The sequence below is a fragment of the Triticum urartu genome, chromosome 3 (assembly GCF_003073215.2).
Source record: "Triticum urartu cultivar G1812 chromosome 3, Tu2.1, whole genome shotgun sequence".
NCBI lineage: Eukaryota > Viridiplantae > Streptophyta > Magnoliopsida > Poales > Poaceae > Triticum > Triticum urartu.
In genome coordinates this window covers 168041406-168060878 of record NC_053024.1, presented here as the reverse complement: position 1 = coordinate 168060878, position 19473 = coordinate 168041406, and positions in this window count along the sequence as shown.

The following is a 19473-nucleotide window of genomic DNA, read 5'->3' as shown; positions in this document are numbered from 1 at the left end:
TGCCAATGTTTTTTTAGCTCGGCATTGTTCTTGTAAGTACATGCTGTCCTTTATCAGTGTACTTATAATGACATGTAGTTGTTCATGTACCATCACTCTGCAGCTTATTTTCCTTTGCCCTCCATTTTCTACACATCAGATCTATATTTACTCTTACCATAAGGTTGGTACTGAAGAAGTTTAGCTGTGCATTGCTCTTGGCTGTACCTTTTGCCTGTATCACTGCACTTACATTTATAGCTACTTGGTTATGTAGCATCACTCTTCATCTTATCTTAAATATTCTCCATTTTTTCGTATATTATCACATCTATATTTACTCTTAACAAAATGTAGAATAAAGGCAATGCTTTTGAAGAAGATTCTGTGGTAAACTTCTTGAATTCTCCCCCCATCAGCATGGACAAGGCCTTTATAGAGCATATCTTCACCAATAATGTAAGTTTGTCCATCTCAAGCCTTCAAACTTTGTTGTATATATTTGGTTAGGCATGACTACACTAGCTGTTTATTTTTGGTGTTTGCATCAAATTGCTTGTTTAAAGTTTATTATATGTAGTTCATAAACAAAAGTTCGTCCTTTCTCAATTTAAGTTTTTAGTTGTACAACCAAGTTCCTTCTTCATACCATGTAAATTAAACTATACAGAGCAAGTGATCTTCTTTTGCACTGCATGTATGCTTCTGTTCTTCATCTGTAATCCAGTGGTGTGGTGAACCTACCCACTACAGCACAATGTCATATTCTGCAATGTCTTAACTATGAAAAATGTCATATCATTCTACTATTATTTAAACCGTCTCTTTATTTGCCAATCTGAAATAGTATAAATTGACAGCACACTAAGCATTGATACTTATGAGTTCTTGATCTGTAATCCAGTGGTGTCGTGAAGCTGCCAACTCCTTCACAATGTCATTTCCTACCATGTCTTGACCTGAACAATACCATATTGTGTTAATGCAAATTTAAACTGTGTCACTTTATTCATCAATAAGAAATGTGATGAATTGTCAGCACTGATACTTTTATGTGCAAAACCTGTCATCTGTCTGCTTGTTTATCTTTCAGAGTGAGGAAGATATAAGTGTTGAACAAGCGCAATCTCATCATCTTGCTTAGCTGCTTGCGCTGCAGCTCCCCAGTAGGGCTAACCTTTCTTGAACTCTATTGAAGTGCTGTTGGTTTTGTATATTATTTTGTCGGCGTGTTTATTTGCACTGGTGGCAATCTTTGATGCCCAGTGTATGTAATCTGCTGTCTGCTTGTGCTTTATTATCATAGTGGCAAACTTTGATGCCCAGTGGATGTAATATGCCGTAATTTCTTTATTGTATAGTATAAGTTTTTTCTTTTTCACGATGCTGTAGTTATTTTACTGTATATATATCCTGTCTTCGCAGTAAACCGGCCAAACCGTAAAATTAAGGTACATAATCGGGCCGTCATGTAATCACGATGTAGGTTGGGCCTAAAACGTGCCGATCAGCTCACGGGTCGGCAGCAACCTAAAATGAACCCCGGCCCATGATTGTGCGAATCAAATCTCGGGCTTTTAACAGGCCGAAAAATTGTCTCGGTCCTTGTTTGGCCCAATCAGATATCGGCCGCAAGCAGGCCGGATGCAAACCGGGCTGTAGTTAGGCCCAACTATATGACGGGCTTTTAACAGGCTGAAATTAATATAGGACCGAAATGTTAAACAGGCCCGTAACAGGCCAATACTAATATCAGGCCAAATTACTAAGTGGGCCTTTAACAAGTGGGCCCAAAAGCATAGTGTCTAGTTGACGGGCCAAATCTGATATGGGCCATAATTAGGCCCAAAACCTCTTAAAGGGCCGGACCTGATCTGGGCCGTAATTTGTCCCAGAACGTGGTAGGCTTTTAACGGGCCAGATCTCATATGAGCCACTATTAGGCCAGGAGTGTGGCAGGCCATTAATAGACCGGATCAAATATGGGCCGGCATTTGGCCCAAAACATGGCAGCCAGTTAACGGGCCGGCCTACTAGGGTCCTCAAAATCTTGTGGGCCTACAGCTGGGCCGTCCCATTAATGTCGGCGAAATCTCATGGGCCTTTAGCTGGGCCGGCCCATTATGATCCGCAAGAATTTTGTGGGCCTTTACCTGGGCCGGCCTATTATGGCACACAAAAATCTTGTGGGCCTTTAGCTGGGCCAGCCCATTATGGTCCGCAAAATCTCATGGGCCTTTAGCTGGGCCGGCCCATTATGGTCCGCAAAATCTTGTGGGCCTTTAGTTGGGCCAGCCCATTTAAACTTGTTGGGCCGTGCCACGTGTCGACATATCATAGGCGCCTTCTGTCCAGTGAGTGGATGACATCTGTCCCGACGATGAGCCGACACATGTTTCCTCTAGCCAATGATGATTTTACATGTGGAAAATCCCCATTCGTCGGGGCTGTTAACGGGTTATCGGATCCAAAACCCGACCTGATAGCTTAACGGTGTTCCGTTACGGTGGATGCCATGTGTCGGTCACCCTTGACGAAAGCACTTCTGTGACACGTGATTTATCGTCATGGAAGTGGACACTTCTGTGATGATAATTTTGGTAATGTCATGGAACACTTCTACGACAACACAAGTATGACTATCTTGATTCTGTCATAAATTTGTCATGGATGTACATGCATGACAAAAAAAGCGACCTACTGTGACAAACACGTATCATCACGGAACTGTATTTTTTTGTAGTGGAGGTTTGGACAGGGACAGAAGTTTCCTGGCCGAGCCCGCATGACGCGGACTTCGAGGGTTCGGAGCTAGTGTCCGGAGAAGAGTCCGGCTTTGTGATGACTGCCGGAGATGCTATTCTCTCCGGTTCTCTAGTGTTGTGCTCTATAGCCGCAGAGAGTCCGGCGGGCTCTAGACTCCCGTCTTTGGACGTGGTGACGCGCTCCGGTTCTAAGGCTGGAGGGGTGGTTGGGGCCGCGAACCCTTGGAAGATCAAGTCTCATCGGATATCAGTGACATAGTTTAGATTTCCAAAACTGATCTGGTGACCAGGGGCGTAGCTGTTGATCTACTCTAGGTGGCCAACCGAGTTGGCACGCAGTGTAAAGCCGCCGAATACAAAGATCTGGTCCTGAGAAAAATCTCCTTCCCGACAGCATTGTTGTAGATGATCGATGGAGCCATCGAGCCTTTCGATGATGGCACAGTGGAACTCTCAATGAAAGCACCAATGTCGGTGTCAAAACCGGTAGATCACGGGTAGGGGGTCCCGAACTATGCGTCTAAGGATTGGAGGTAATAGGAGGCAGGGGACACGATGTTTACCCAAGTTCGGGCCCTCTTGATGGAGGTAAAACCCTACGTCTTGCTTGATTGACTTTGATGAGTATAGGGGTTAGAAGAGTTGATCTACCATGAGATCGTAATGGCTAAACCCTAGATGTCTAGCCTGTATGATTATGATCACCTCTATGGACTACACCCTCCGGTTTATATAGACACTGGAGGGGGCTAGGGTTGTACAGAGTCCGTTTACAGAGAAAGGAATCTTCATATCCGAATGCCAAGCTTGCCATCCATGCAAAGGAGAGTCCCATCCGGACACGGGGGAAGGCCTTCTATCTTGTATCTTCTTGGCCCATTAGTCCGACCCATATCACATAGCCTGGACGCCCGGGGACCCGGGGACCCCCTAATCCAGGACTCCCTCAGCAGCGTGATGGGGCATCGTTGCGGTGATCAATGAAGGTGGCGCATTGTGGTGGCAAGGTTTTGTTTGGGAGAATTGCAACCGTCCCTCTAATTGAGGAGAGATTGGGTGTTTTTTGTTTGGAGATCCAAATTTTTTTGGAGGGTGGGGGATAGGGAGACTAGTGGAGATGCTCTTAGACCCCGACCTCTATATCATTGTAACACAGAGCTAATTTGCTCTGTGCCACTTAGCATTGTGCATGAGGTAGCTCGGCTGACGTCATTTACATTTTGCGATCTCGGCCCTTCGCTCATCACTCCCTCTTTGTTAAGGACCATATAGGTGTAAACACACATTTTCGTCTAGACTCTCCCAAATCCCTTGGCCGCCCTTCACATGTGTGATCACGTCGTCCTCGGATCTGCACTCGGCATGTGTGTGTGGCTAGCTCTTTCTGGTCCGGCCGACGGCCTCGCTCCCCAATGGTTCCCCTCATGCACTGCCCCAATTGTCGAAGCGAGGTGAATTTTCTTGTCTTAGGGGCATGTGAGCATGAAGGTTGGGTCTTCTGCAAGTACGACAGTGATGGAGTATGTCGTTGGCGCCGATCTCTTTTGGTCTTGTTTCGCTTGGTTTCCATAATTTCTAATGTATATTTCATTAGGTGATGTACTTGCCAAATTGCGTGGATGTAAATTTTGGCATTGTGAGCTAGAGTACGTGGAGTATTTGGCTCACCACAAATACCTCGTAGTTAATGCTATTAATTGTTGATGCACTTGGCTGGGCTAAAGGAAGAAGTAAAGAAGTAGAGTGTGAGAAAGAGGCCAAAGCTCATATAACTGAAACCATCCGAAAGTGATAAAAGGATACAAATGCAGGAACCATCAGCCTTGTGAGAGCTAAAGCTATAGATGCTAGAATGTTGAAGATGATGAATGCTTTCTTAGTATTAGGAGGATAGATGATGTTTTTTATGAAGAAATGTAATGTTGTTGGTTTATTGTTGTGTGTGATCATGTCTTTTGCAATGCCGAAGAAATGATTTCGACAACATTGTTTAGTAATTAGTACCATAAGAAATGTTTAGGTTATGCTTTTAGTAACTAATGAAATGAATTATGGTGTCCATATTTTTGATAACAAAATGCGAATAGGGGAAGGTTTTGCTTTCCTAGTGAATCTCCCATGTTTAAGGTGATGGTGTCCCGGACTAGTGGATTCTAAACACATCGACCCCATCATAGTGAGCCAGGCCAAGGACCCATGGATCATCAACAAGTGGGCCAAGACTATCATGCCTTTCGGTGTGCTCAAGATGGAATCCTCTGAAGACTTGGCGCATACTCCAAGACACACTTGAATCATCAGCATATTTATCCCTAGATGTAACCAACCTACATGTAAACCCTGGGTACCCCCGGTCTCTATATAAGCATAGGGTAGAGAATCAGACATTCACATACGATCTCAAGGTAGATCATCCTGTACTTGTACTCCAAGAAAATCAATACAATAAGAGCATGGCGTAGGGTTTTACCTCTTCGAGAGGGCCCTAACTTGGGTAAATATCAGGTCCCTTGTTCATCATGTTACCATCTACCTAAGATCACCAGCTCGGGACCCCCTACCCAAGATCGGTCGGATTTACTTAATAATTCCATCGAGAGGGTGGGAGAGAGAGAATAATTAAGTGCTAAGAGAGAGAATAACTAGAGGAAGAGAAGTGAGAGAGGAAGAAGAAAGTGAGGGAGAAGATAGGAGGGGGAAGAAGAAAGTGGTACTGGAAGTGGATTTGTCGTAATAATTAGAGACGATTGACACATTTAAACACTGCTAACAAGAGTAATAATAGCAGCATCCAAGACAAGTGAACGCTGCTAAGTATCAGGCCTGACAGTCGTGTTAGGAACTGAATACTAGTGGTGCTCCTCTTCGGCGTGAAAGCTGCAAGTGCTACGAGCACTTGCGACATCCAGGCATGTTCGGACGCTGCCAGTACTTCCACCGAGGGAATCTTCTGGGGACCACATACCAGCCGCTTATGTGTAGTTAGAACGCTGCAAACATCATGACTCTAGCAGTGTTTTCTTTTAAGATGAATGTTGCTAGATCTTAGCCAAAATAGCCACAACATCTTTTCCCGCCAAGACGTTGTTGATGTGAAAATCCTATAAGGGATTTCTCTACTAGTGTCAGTACTTTCAGCATGCCAGGCACCCTATCGAGGGTACTAAGGAAATCTGCACCATTGGTTGCCGCCGTCCATCAAAACCCATGGGAGGCGGAAGCTCCGACTATTGGATATACCAACAAGGCATACTTCCTGGGGTGGGTGACGTGGGCCGAATGATCTACGTTGCTGAAGTTGATCGTGGCGTCTAATTACTCCGGGAGCTCGGTTGGGGTCATCCCTACTGTGTAGACCGCGCTTCAAGTGAGCTTGTGAGCCCGGTGTGTCTCCATGACTGGGAATATCATGTTGATGGTGGTTGCTTGGGTGGGTTGGTGGGTTGATGAAGATCAGGCGCTCATGCGGCAAGCGGAGGCATGCGCGTATCTCCTTGCCACTTGTGTTGGTGAGCATGGGCTCTCACGGTGTCACCATGTTCATTGGACATGAACTTGATCATTCTTAAGAGATAGTCGATGAAGGGATGGGTGTCATGTTGTAGAGCAGCCCCCGATTGTCAACCTCGAGCTTGAAGGAGCCGAAGGTTAAGGTCTAGCCTGGCATGAAGTCGCTGGGCATGTATAGCTCTCCAATCTGGGTGCGATATCCGATTAGCATAGCCCATGCCTGGAACACCAACTGACGGAGCGAGAAGTCATCAGTACCCTCGGTAGGGTGGAGATTGTGGCCGGAAGTAACATAATGAAGCCCGCACACACAGTTTACCCAGGCTCGGGCCTCTTGTGAGGAGTACGATGCTATGCCCTGCTTGCTGTCATTATTCATGGTGGGTATGCCTCATGCGAGGGATTACAATGGAGAATATGAGAAGCTACCGAGAGTCAGTCCTACGAGACTATATGCTATTGAGAGCCATGTACTGATGTGGCTTGAACTACGTCGGTATTTCCCCAAAGAGGAAGGGATGATGCAGCACAGCTACGATAGGTATTTCCCTCAGTGATGAGACCAAGGTTATAGAACTAGTAGGAGCACCACGCAACACTATGTGAATGGCACCTGCACACAAATAACAAATACTTGCAACCTGACATATTAAAGGGGTTGTCAATCCCTTTCGGGTAATGGATCCATAAATTGGCAAGTAGACGGCATAAAAATTGTGATAGATTGATAAATCAATCTCACGAGAACGCGAGATAAAATAAATAAATAAAAATTGCAGCAAGGTATTTTAGGGTTTTTGGATTAATAGATCTGAAAATAAAAGCAAATAAAAATAGATCGCGAAGGCAAATATAATAAAGAAAAGACCCGAGGGCCGTAGATTTCACTAGTGGCTTCTCTCGAGAAAATAACAATGGTGGGTAAACAAATTACTGTTGGGCAATTGATTGAACTTCAAATAATCATGATGATATCCAGGCAATGATCATTATATAGGAATCACATCCAAGATTAGTAGACCGATGCCTGCCTGCATCTACTACTATTACTCCACACATCGACCGCTATCCAGCAAGCATCTAGTGTATTAAGTTCATGGAGAAACAGAGTAATGCCATAAGAACGATGACATGATGTAGACAAGATCTATTTATGTAGAAATAGACCCCATCTTGTTTTCCTTAATAGCAACAATACATACGTGTTGTTTCCCCTTCTGTCACTGCGATCAAGCACCGTAAGATTGAACCCATCACAAAGCACCTCTTCCCATGGCAAGAAAAATCGATCTAGTTGGCCTAACTAAACCAAATATTGGAAGAAGAAATACGAGGCTATAAGTAATCATGTATATAAGAGATCAAAAGACTCAAATATCTTTCATGGATAAAAATGTAGATCTGATCATAAACTCAAAGTTCATCGGATCCCAACAAACACACCGCAAAAAGTGTTACATCAAATAGATCTCCAAGAGACCATTGCATTGACAATCAAAAGAGAGAGAAGAAGCCATCTAGCTACTAACTATGGACCTGTAGGTCTACAAAGAACTACTCATGCATCATCGGAGAGGCACCAATGAGGATGATGAACCCCTCCGTGATGGTGTTTAGATTGGATCTGGTGGTTCTAGAACTTGCAGCGGCCTGAATTGATTTTCGTCGAATCCCCTAGGGTTTTTGGAATATTGGGGTATTTATAGAGCAAAGAGGCGGTGCGGGAGGCCACTAAGGTCGACATAACCCACCTGCGCACCTGGGGGGCCATTGGGTGTCCTCTGGTCCATAAAAAATCCACAAAAAAATTCGCTACATTTGGACTCCGTTTGATATTGATTTTTTGCGATGTTAAAAACGAGCAAAAAAACATCAACTAGCACTTGGCACTATGTCAATAGGTTAGTCCCAAAAATGATATAAAATGATTATAAAACATCCAAGAATGATAATATAACAACATGTAACATTAAAAAAATTATAGATATGTTGGAGACGTGTCACGTACCCCTCACCATATATACACGATGAGGGATGGCGTTTTACAAAGGGTACACCCCATATCTTGCCCGCAACCATGATGACTTGGGGGCCAATATGGTCTCGTGGGTGTCTGCCTACTTTTCCACTCACTCCTATCGCCAGCTTCTTGGCGGGCCTTCTGGGCCCCTGGCCAGGCTTTTGTCGGGCTCCCTTGATACAGGCCACCGTTGGTGTATGGCACCGTCACTCCTAGTCCACAAAAGGAACGCATGTGAGTTTATTTTTGGAACCTTAATGCATTTCCAATATTACACCTCAACCGTTACCGGGTTGATGTGGAGAAAATAAGTTGAAAAGAGAAAACTAGATTGCTACTCAAGATATAAACAACTTTGGATCCTGACCAAGCCTCTAGTAATAAGCATATTTTCTATTTGAGCTATTCTTGTTACTAAATGTATTGTAGAGTCCTCGCACATCAACATTTGGGTACCCTCTCCTCGACCATGCTTTGCACTGTCTAGAATACTTGGTGCTTCGCCAAAATACAAAATTGTCACATGGATTTTTGAAAGTGCAACTAATCCCCAGGTGGTTCTGGTAATTCATAACAACATATACATCATTGAACTAATGCCTACTCAAAGAATATTTCAAGAATGTTCAATTAGGTATGGAAATGGGATGTGAATGTGGACCGCTCAAAATGCAAAGGACATGTGTTCACAAAGCTTCAAGACTATACATTTTTTATTAAATGATCCACGATCACATTGAGTCCATAGGAAAGCCAGTACTATTAAAAGGGGATGAGGTTTTGACCATGGTCTAACTGCTCAAGTGCTTAGAGATATTGCTCCAAAAATCTCAGCCACACTCTCACATTATTTATGTCCAAAGCCCTAAACTTTATCTCGATCCCACTGAATCACTCCTACCCGAACTCACTGAAAAATAGTTGGCGTAGCCACTACCTAAACCCTAGCAACTCGGTCTCACCAAAATGTGAAGGAAATATGCCCTAGAGGAAATACTAAAGTTGTTATTTATATTTCTTTATATCATGATAAATGTTTATTATTCATGCTAGAATTGTATTAACTGGAAACTTAGTACATGTGTGAATACATAGACAAACAGAGTGTCCCTAGTATGCCTCTACTTGACTAGCTCATTAATCAAAGATGGTTAAGTTTCCTGACCATAGACATGTGTTGTCATTTGATGAACAAGATCACATCATTAGAGAATGATCTGATGGACAAGACCCATCCGTTAGCTTAGCATAATGATTGTTTAGTTTTATTGCTATTGCTTTCTTCATGACTTATACATATTCCTATGACTATGAGATTATGCAGCTCCAGAATACTGGAGGAACACCTTGTGTGCTATCAAATGTCACAACGTAACTGGGTGATTATAAAGATGCTCTACAGGTGTCTCCGAAGGTGTTTGTCGAGTTGCCATATATCAAGATTAGGATTAGTCACTCCGTGTATTGAAGAGGTATCTCTGGGTCCTCTCGGTAATGCACATCTCTTAAGCCTTGCAAGCAATGTGACTAATGAGTTAGTTGCGGGATGATGCATTATGGAACGAGTAAAGAGACTTGTCGGTAACGAGATTGAACTAGGTATGATGATACTGATGATCGAATTTCGGGCAAGTAACATACCGATGACAAAGGGAATGACATATGTTGTTATGCGGTTGGACCGATAAAGATCTTCGTAGAATATGTAGGAGCCAATATGAGCTTCTAGGTTCCGCTATTTCTTATTGACCGGAGATGTGTCTCGATCATGTCTATATAGTTCTCGACCCGTAGGGTCCGCACGCTTAACGTTTGATGATGATTTGTATTATGAGTTATGTGTTTTGGGGACCGAAGTTTGTTCGGAATCCTGGATAAGATCATGGACATGACGAGGAGTCGCAAAATGGTCGAGAGGTAAAGATTCATATATTGGAAGGTTATATTCGGACATCAGAATGGTTCTGAGTGATTCGAGTATTTTTTTCAAAGTACCGAGGGGTTACCGGAACCCCCCGGGGAAGTGTTGGGCCAACATGGGCCTAAAGGGAGAGAGAGAGAGAGATGGAAGCCCGCGGGGGGTGGCCATGCGCCGCCCTCCTAGGGAGTCCAAATAGGAGAAGGAGGAGGGGCGGCACCCCCCTTCCCTTTCCCTCTCCCTCTCCTTCCTATTCCCTCCGGTGGAGAAAGGAAAGGGGGGGGGGCGAATCCTACTTGGACTAGGAGTCCAAGTAGGACTCCCCCATGGCGCGCCCCTCCAAGCCGCCGGCCTCCTCCTCCCCCTTTATATACGGGGGCGGGGGCACCCCAAAAGACACCAAGAAATCTCTTAGCCGTGTGCGGTGCCCCCTCGTAGTGCATAGGCAAAGCCCTGCATGGATCACATCACCATCACTGCCACCACGTCGTCATGCTGCCGGAACTCTCCCTCAACCCTCTACTGGATCAAGAACTCGAGGGACGTCATCAAGCTGAACGTGTGCTGAACACGGAGGTGCTGTATGTTCGGTACTTGGATCGGTTGGATAGCGAAGCTGTTCGACTACATCAACCGCGTTAACCTAAAGCTTTCGCTTTCGGTCTATGAGGGTACGTGGACACACTCTCCCCCTCTCGTTGCTATGCATATCCTAGATAGATCTTGCATGATCTTAGGATTTTTTTAAAATTGCATGCTGCGTTCCCCAAGTGGCATCCAAGCTAGGTCTATGCGTAGATGATGTGCATGAGTAGAACACAAAGAGTTGTGGGCGATAATAGTCATACTGCTTACCACCAACATCTTACTTTGATTCAGCGGTATTGTTGGATGAAGCGGTCTGGACCGACATTACATGACCGCGTTCATGAGACTGGTTCTACCGACGTTCTTTGCACACAGGTGGCTGGCGGGTGTCTGTTTCTCCAACTTTAGTTGGATCGAGTTTGACTACGGCCGGTCCTTGTTGAAGGTTAAAACAACACACTTGACGAAAAATCGTTGTGGTTTTGATGCGTAGGTAAGAATGGTTCTTGCTAGAAGGCCGTAGCAGCCACGTAAAACTTGCAACAACAAAGTAGAGGACGTCTAACTTGTTTTTGCAGGGCATGTTGTGATGTGATATGGTCAAGACGTGATGAGATATAAATTGTTGTATGAGATGATCATGTTTTGTAAAAGTTATCGGCAACTGGCAGGAGCCTTATGGTTGTTGCTTTATTGTATGAAATGAAATTGCCATGTAATTGCTTTACTTTATCACTAAGCAATAGCGACAGTCGTAGAAGCAATAGTTGGCGAGACGACAACGATGCTAGGATGGAGAGCAAGGTGTCAAGCCGTTGACGATGGAGATCATGATGGTGCTTTGGAGATGGAGATCAAAGGCACAAGATGATGATGGCCATATCATGTGACATATTTTGATTGCATGTGATGTTTATCTTTTATGCATCTTATTTTGCTTAGTACGGCGGTAGCATTATAAGATGATCCCTCACTAAATTTCAAGGTACAAGTGTTCTCCCTGAGTATGCACCGTTGCTACAGTTCGTCGTGCCGAGACAGCACGTGATGATCGGGTGTGATAAGCTCTACGTTCATATACAACGGGTGCAAGCCAGTTTTGCACGTGCAGAATACTCATGTTAAACTTGACGAGCCTAGCATATGGAGATATGGCCTCAGAACACTGAGACCGAAAGGACGAACGTGAATCATATAGTAGATATGATCAACATAGTGATGTTCACCATTGATCGGACATGGTTTAGTTGATATGGATCACATGATCATTTAGATGACTTGAGGGATGTCTATCGAAGTGGGAGTTCTTTAGTAATATGATTAATTGAACTTTAATTTATCATGAACTTAGTATCTGACAGTTTTTGCATATCTATGTTGTTGTAGATCAATGACCCGTGCTACCGTTCCCTTGAATTTCAATGAATTCCTAGAAAAAGCAAGTTGAAAGATGATGGTAGAAACTACACGGATTGGGTCCGTAACTTGAGGATTATCCTCATTACTGCACAGAAGAATTACGTCCTGGAAGCACCACTAGGTGCAAGACCTTATGCAGTAGCAACTCTAGATGTTATGAACGTCTGGCAGAGCAAAGCTGATGAGTACTCGATAGTTTAGTGTGCCATGCTTTACGGCTTAGAATCGGGACTTCAAAGACATTTTGAATGTCATGGAGCATATGAGATGTTCCAGAAGTTGAAGTTAATATTTCAAGCAAATGCCCGAGTTGAGAGATATGAAGTCTCCAACAAGTTCTACATCTGCAAAATGGAGGAGAATAGTTGTGTGAGTGAACACATACTCATAATGTCTGGGTACCATAACCACTTGACTCAGCTGGGAGTTAATCTTCCTGATGATAGTGTCATTGACAGAGTTATTCAATCACTGCCACCAAGCTATATAGGCTTCGTGATGAACTATAATATGCAAGGGATGGAAAATATGATTCCCGAGCTCTTCGTGATGCTAAAGGCTGCGGAGGTAGAAATCAAGACGGAGCACCAATTGTTGATGGTGAACAAGACCACTAGTTTCAAGAAAAAGGGCAAAGGGAAGAATGAGAACTTCAATAAGAACCGCAAGCCAGTTGCAGCTCAAGGGAAGAAGCCCAAGTCTGAACGTAAGCCCAAAACTGAGTGCTTCTACTGCAAAGGGACTGGTCACTGGAAGAGGAATTGTCCCAAGTATTTGGTGGATAAGAAGGATGGCAAAGTGAAAGGTATATTTTATATACATGTTATTGATGTGTACCTTACTAATGCTCGTAGTAGCGCCTGGGTATTTCATACTAGTTCTGTTGCTCATATTTGCAACTCGAACCAATGGCTACGGATTAAATGAAGATTGGCTATGGACGAGGTGATGATGCGCGTGGGAAATGGTTCCAAAGTTGATGCGATTGTGGTCGGAACGCTACCTCTACATCTACCATCGGGATTAGTTTTAGACCTAAATAATTGTTATTTGGTGCCAGCATTGAGCATGAACATTATATCCGGATCTTGTTTGATGCGAGACGATTATTCATTTAAATCAGAGAATAATGGTTGTTCTATTTATATGAGTAATATCTTTTATGGTCACGCACCCTTGCTGAGTGGTCTATTTTTGTTAAATCTCGATTGTAGTGAGACACATATTCATAATATTGAAGCCAAAAGATGCAAAGTTAATAATGATAGTGCAACTTATTTGTGGCACTGTCGTTTAGGTCATATTGGTGAAAAGCGCATGAAGAAACTCCATGCTAATGGGCTTTGGGAATCACTTGATTATGAATCACTTGATGCTTGTGAACCAAGCCTCCTGAGCAAGATGACTAAGACTTTGTTCTTCGGAACAATGGAGCGAGCAACTGACTTGTTGGAAATAATACATATTGATGTATGCGGTCCGATCAGTGTTGAGGCTCGTGGCGGGTATCGTTATTTTCTAACCGTCACAGATGATTTGAGCTGATATGGGTATATCTACTTAATGAAACATAAGTCTGAAACATTTGAAAAGTTCAAAGAATTTCAGAATGAAGTGGGAAATCATCATAACAAGAAAGTAAAGTTTCTACGATCGGATTATGGAGGAGAATATTTGAGTTACGAGTTTGGTCTTCATTTGAAACAATGTCGAATAATTTCGCAACTCACGCCACCTTGAACACCACAACATAATGGTGTGTCCGAATGTCGTAACCGTACTTCATTAGATATGGTGCGATCTATGATGTCTCTCATTGATTGACCACACTCGTTTTCGGGTTATGCTTTAGAGACGGTTGCATTCACGTTAAATAGGGCACCATCTAAATCTGTTGAGATGACACCATATGAACTATGGTTTGGCAAGAAACCTAATTCGTCATTTCTTAAAGTTTGGGGCTGCAGTGCTTATGTGAAAAAGCTTCGACCTGATAAGCTCGAACCCAAATCAGAGAAATGTGTCTTCATAGGATACCTAAAGGAAACTGTTGGGTACACCTTCTATCACAGATCCAAAGGCAAGATATTCATTGCTAAGAATGGATCCTTTCTAGAGAAGGAGTTTCTCTCAAAAGAAGTGAGTGGGAGGAGAGTAGAACATGATGAGGTAATTGTACCTTCTCCCAAATTGGAAAATAGTTCATCACAAAAATCAGTTCCAGTGATTCCTACACCAATTACTGAGGAAGCTAATGATGATGATCATGAAACTTCGGATCAAGTTACTACCGAACCTCGTAGGTCAACGAGAGTACGGTCTGCACCAGAGTGGTATGGTAATCCTGTTCTGGAGGTCATGTTACTTGACCAAGACGAACCTATGAACTATGAGGAAGCAATGATGAGCCCAGATTCTGCAAAATGGCTTGAGGCCATGAAATCTGAGATGGGATCCATGTATGAGAACAAAGTGTGGACTTTGGTTGACTTGCCCGATGATCGGCAAGCCATAGAGAATAAATGGATCTTCAAGAAGAAGACTGACGCTGACGGTAATGTTACTTTCTACAAAGCTCGACTTGTTGTGAAAGGTTTTCAACAACTTCAAGGAGTTTACTATGATGAGACTGTCGGTGTCAAGACCAGGGGATCTCGGGTAGGGGGTCCCGAACTGTGTGTCTAAGGTCGATGGTCATAGGAGACAGGGGACATGATGTTTACCCAGGTTCGGGCCCTCTATATGGAGGTAATACCCTACTTCCTGCTTGATTGATCTTGATGAATATGAGTATTACAAGAGTTGATCTACCACAAGATCGTAATGGCTAAACCCTAGAAGTCTAGCCTGTATGACTATGGTAATGAGTATCTCCTCCAGACTAAGTCTTCCGGTTTATATAGACACCGGGAGGATCTAGGGTTACACAAGGTCGGTTACAAAGAAAGGAATCTACATATTTGGTCGCCAAGCTTGCCTTCCACGCCAAGGAGAGTCCCATCCGGATACGGGTGCAGTCTTCGGTCTTCGTATCTTCACATCCCATTGGTCCGGCCCATGGCTAACAGGCCGGACGCCCGAGGACCCCTTAGTCCAGGACTCCCTCAGTAGCCCCTGAACCTGGCTTCAATGACAACGTATTCGGTGCGTAGATCTGTCCTCGGCATTGCAAAGCGGGTTCCTCCTTTCGAACTCCAAGATAGTCTTCAGGCGTGTTGAACATGTCCAGACCTATAACACACAAACCACACACAACCGCAGAGAGAATATAGTATTCCAGGAGTCCAATCCACCGACAACTTTTTACAACATGACATCACGTCCGCCCGGTCATAACTTCGAACCATTTTATGTCTGCCGTTCCACGTTTCGAGACGCGGTTGCCATTGGCACGTCTTGTCGAAGCAGAGATCATGTCCCCTTATTGCGGGATTCTCATCAATATGGGTATGGGTAACCCAACCGCTCAGTTGGAAAGATTCCTTAGGAATAGGCAGGCTTTCAGGCTCAGGAGGAGGCGTTTAATCCCCGCTGCCTTTATAAAGGAACCAAGGGCCGTCTTTTTTACGCCAAACTTCTGCTCAGCCTTTCCAACCCGGAGTTCTAGCACCCAAGGTTCAACTTCGTTGCTTCAAGCTTCCCCGTTATGTCTGGACCCAGCCCTCAAGGCCGATGGGCGGCTTCCTCCGTTATAGAGGAGGATATTGTGAAGCTTCGAGCGGCCAGATACCTGACCGCGGAGATCCACCACAGGCTTCCTGCTCAAGGGCAGGTTATCCCGACCCCCAGATCTGGCGAGAGGGTCATACTCATCTCAAACTTCCTTCGAGGGCTAGGGCTCGGTCTTCACCCCTTCGTCTGGGGGCTAATGTTCTATTATGGACTAGACTTTTACGGTCTAGCCCCGGAGTCTTTCCTCCATGTATCAGCATTCATTATTACGTGCGAGGCCTTCCTCCGAATCCCCCCACACTTCGGCTTATGGATCAAGACCTTTAGTGTGAAACCAAAGGTAGTCGACGGAGAACAGGTGGAGTGCAGCGGTGCTGTAGTCAGCCATCTCACCAACACTCCTTGGCCAAAAGGCTCTTTTCCGAAACTTCCAATCAATGGCAGTGAGAGTGGTTTTACGTTACGGAGCCCTGCAGCACCAAGTGGGTAGCTGCACCCACGTTTCGCCCTAGCCCACTGTTATAGCTTGCATCATGGGCCAACAAGGGGCTAGATTGGGGATCAGTTGATGAAGTGCGGACTCTACAAAGCCACATCCAAACCCTCCTCTAGAGCGACATCGATCTTGTCAGCGTGATTCAAGTAATGCTAATTCGCCAAATCCTACCATGCCAGCATAGGCCTCTTCGTATGTGGGAGTTCAATCTAGAAGGCCCACGAACCCTCCAATACTTCTTCGGCATTACGCACAAAGGGATGTGGCAGTTGTTTTTCAGAAAACGAAAACATTGGTCGGACACTACTGAGGACACAGGCCTCGACTGTAACCATCCGGATACCCCGGTAAGCACTTGACTTCCGAACACCCCATTTTTTTAAGTATGCCATAATACATTACTGAGCAAACTATCTGCTTCCAGGGCTGGATAAAGAAAGTGGAGCTGATTAGGTGTCCGGCCCCTCTTCCCGAAGGTTCAGCAGATCCTGTATTAACAAGGATGCTAGCCCCGGCACCGTACCAGATGCCTGTGAAGGAGGGCAAGGCAGAGAGGACCAAAGATGGGCCCCATCCCGAAGGTGCGCCAGACAAGACACCATCGTCCGAAGAGAAAAATGATAGGGAAGTCAACATCTCTTCCCCCCATGGGAAGAAAAGGGCCGCCTCCGAAGATTCGGAGGAAAAGGCTCCTATGCGAGGCAAGATGCCTTCGTCGGGTGGCTCGGGCTTGGAGGACAACGTAATCGCGCATTCCCATGATGAGGACAAGCCTCATGCCAAATCGTAAGTGAACAAGGGTGTTTTAAACACGTCCCGTCCCTTTCTTATAACATCTAGAATATATGTTTTTGCAGTTTGACACACAATGTTCTTCAACAATCCTCTTCCTCGGGGGATCTTCTCCCGGAGATGATGGAAAGCGAGACGCCTCCACCAATCTCCTCGCCCAACAGGGCGGACGACTTCGAGGTGTCATTGTGGAGGGTCTCTCCCGATCAACAAGTGGTGCGAGGGGTGACGAAGACACAACCCGAAGGTGATACTTCGGTGGCCAAGGGTCCGGGGACCAACAATAAAGGCCTCGAACATTCCGGTCTACAGCCGAATACGAATAAACGGATCCCTTCAAAGGGAGGCCGTACTCCTACAGCAGCCTCCGGAGACCCAGAGGCGCCAGATATATTGACGAACATGCTGCAACAGGGGTCTGTATCAGAGGAACATCGTACCTTGATGGGCACGGTGGTCGAAAAGGTCCTGGCCGTGAAAAGCGGATTGAATGAAGCCTTCATGAGCCTGCTAAAAGGCTTCGAGGTTTGTGATGTAATGTTTTCAACTATATTTTATTTGCAAAGATGCACCTTTGTATAGGTAGTAGCCCATGACTCGGGTTGGCTTCCCTTGGGAGGCGAACAGAGGATCGAAAAGAAATATTCAAGGACTGATCTGATTAACTTGAACACATGCTGCTTCCCCCTTGGCTACTTCCCAGACTACGGATATTGTTGAGCTGCAGTGGAAGCTTGATGTGGCAGGGAATGAAATTGCGTTAATCAATATGCGTTTTGATGAGTCGCAAGGTATGTATTCGGGGCAGTCCCTTCATATACATTTTTGTGATATAAGCATGACACTGAAAGTTATATACTGGAATATGCATGGCTGTAGATGGTGTTGCCGCCGTAGAAATTCTTCGGGCGGAGCTGGCCCGGACCAAGGAGCAGGCTCGGTTTAGTAATGTGGCTGCCAAAAAGGCATCGGCTGAGTTAAAAGCCGAACAAGGTGTTCGGCGCCAAGACGAGGAGAAGATATCTATGATGGCGGTTGAACTAAAAAAATGCTGCTAGCCGCTGTGAACTTCTTGAGAAGGAGAATGAAGCCAAAACAGTTGAACTTGACACGGCCTTATGAGAGGCAAGAGAAGCGCGGTCTGAATCCAGAGCAGCCCGTGAGGAGATCCGGCAAGCTAGGAAGATTGCGGCTGGTAAGCCCTTTTTGCTACAAACTAAGTTCGGCGATCTGAACTATGCTCAGCTTAAGCAAGTGTGGAGTTCTCCGGACGAGTTTTTAGACTTGCCGAAGAGTTCTTCTGATGCGACACAATTTTACCAAGCGCGAGAAGGGTATGCAACGGAAAAGCTTTTCTGGTCACAATTTGGCTCGTCAAAGCGCCCTCCGTTGCTAAATGAACAGATGTCCCAATGGGCCGAGCTTCATAGGATATCCGGCGCCACCATGAAGAACGTCATAATCCAGTTGTGGCTAAATGAGCCTGTTCGGAATAGCTACTTCGGCTTGGTGCAGCGGCTTGTTGAAGCGGTGCCACGTATCGGTGTTGTGAAGCGGTCGGTGTGCATTGAGGGTGCACGGATGGATTTTGCTCGAGCCAAGACATGCTAGGGGAAGATGAAGGCCATCGATGTTGCGACGAAGAGTCCACCCCAGGGCAAGGACCGTTATGCACCAGAGCATTATTTTGAAGACGTTTTAGAGGCCGCCCGCTTGATAGAGGGTCAATGCTCGAAAGACATAATATTCGAGTGAGGTGTATGGGAATTGTAGAAGACAATTTTATAGTTAATCTATTTTTATGTTTTGCTCGAAAGCTTGTGTTCCTCCTATGCGGCCGTTTTTATATAATCTAAAAGTTTTCCAGTCGTCGGCTTCAGCCCCCTCTTAGGAAGTACGGAGGTGTTTGAAAAAGCATTTGATCACTCTTGACCCGACGTCTTGGTCCATGAAGGAGGGGATAATGCGGCGAACCATGCAATCAGACTATAGGGCGTTAACACTTTCACTTAGCCATAGGAGTTTTATAGGGGGGACTACGATATAGCCCTTGGTATGTGTACGGCTTATTCCAATATGGTGTGTTACATATATGACCTGAAGAAAAAGGGTCCTTCGTGTGATATGGAGGGAATCTCGATAGATTCCGATAAGTCATCAAGTGGTTGACCAGCTCTCGCAGCATCATGATAGTCGGTTTTCGGCTTTCTCTACTGAGGTGCTTGACCAGATGAACCGGAAGCACAATCGCAGTAGTTCTCCCTTTACTACCCTAGCTGATAGAGCGGAACGTAAGGTAGCAAGCACAGGAGCC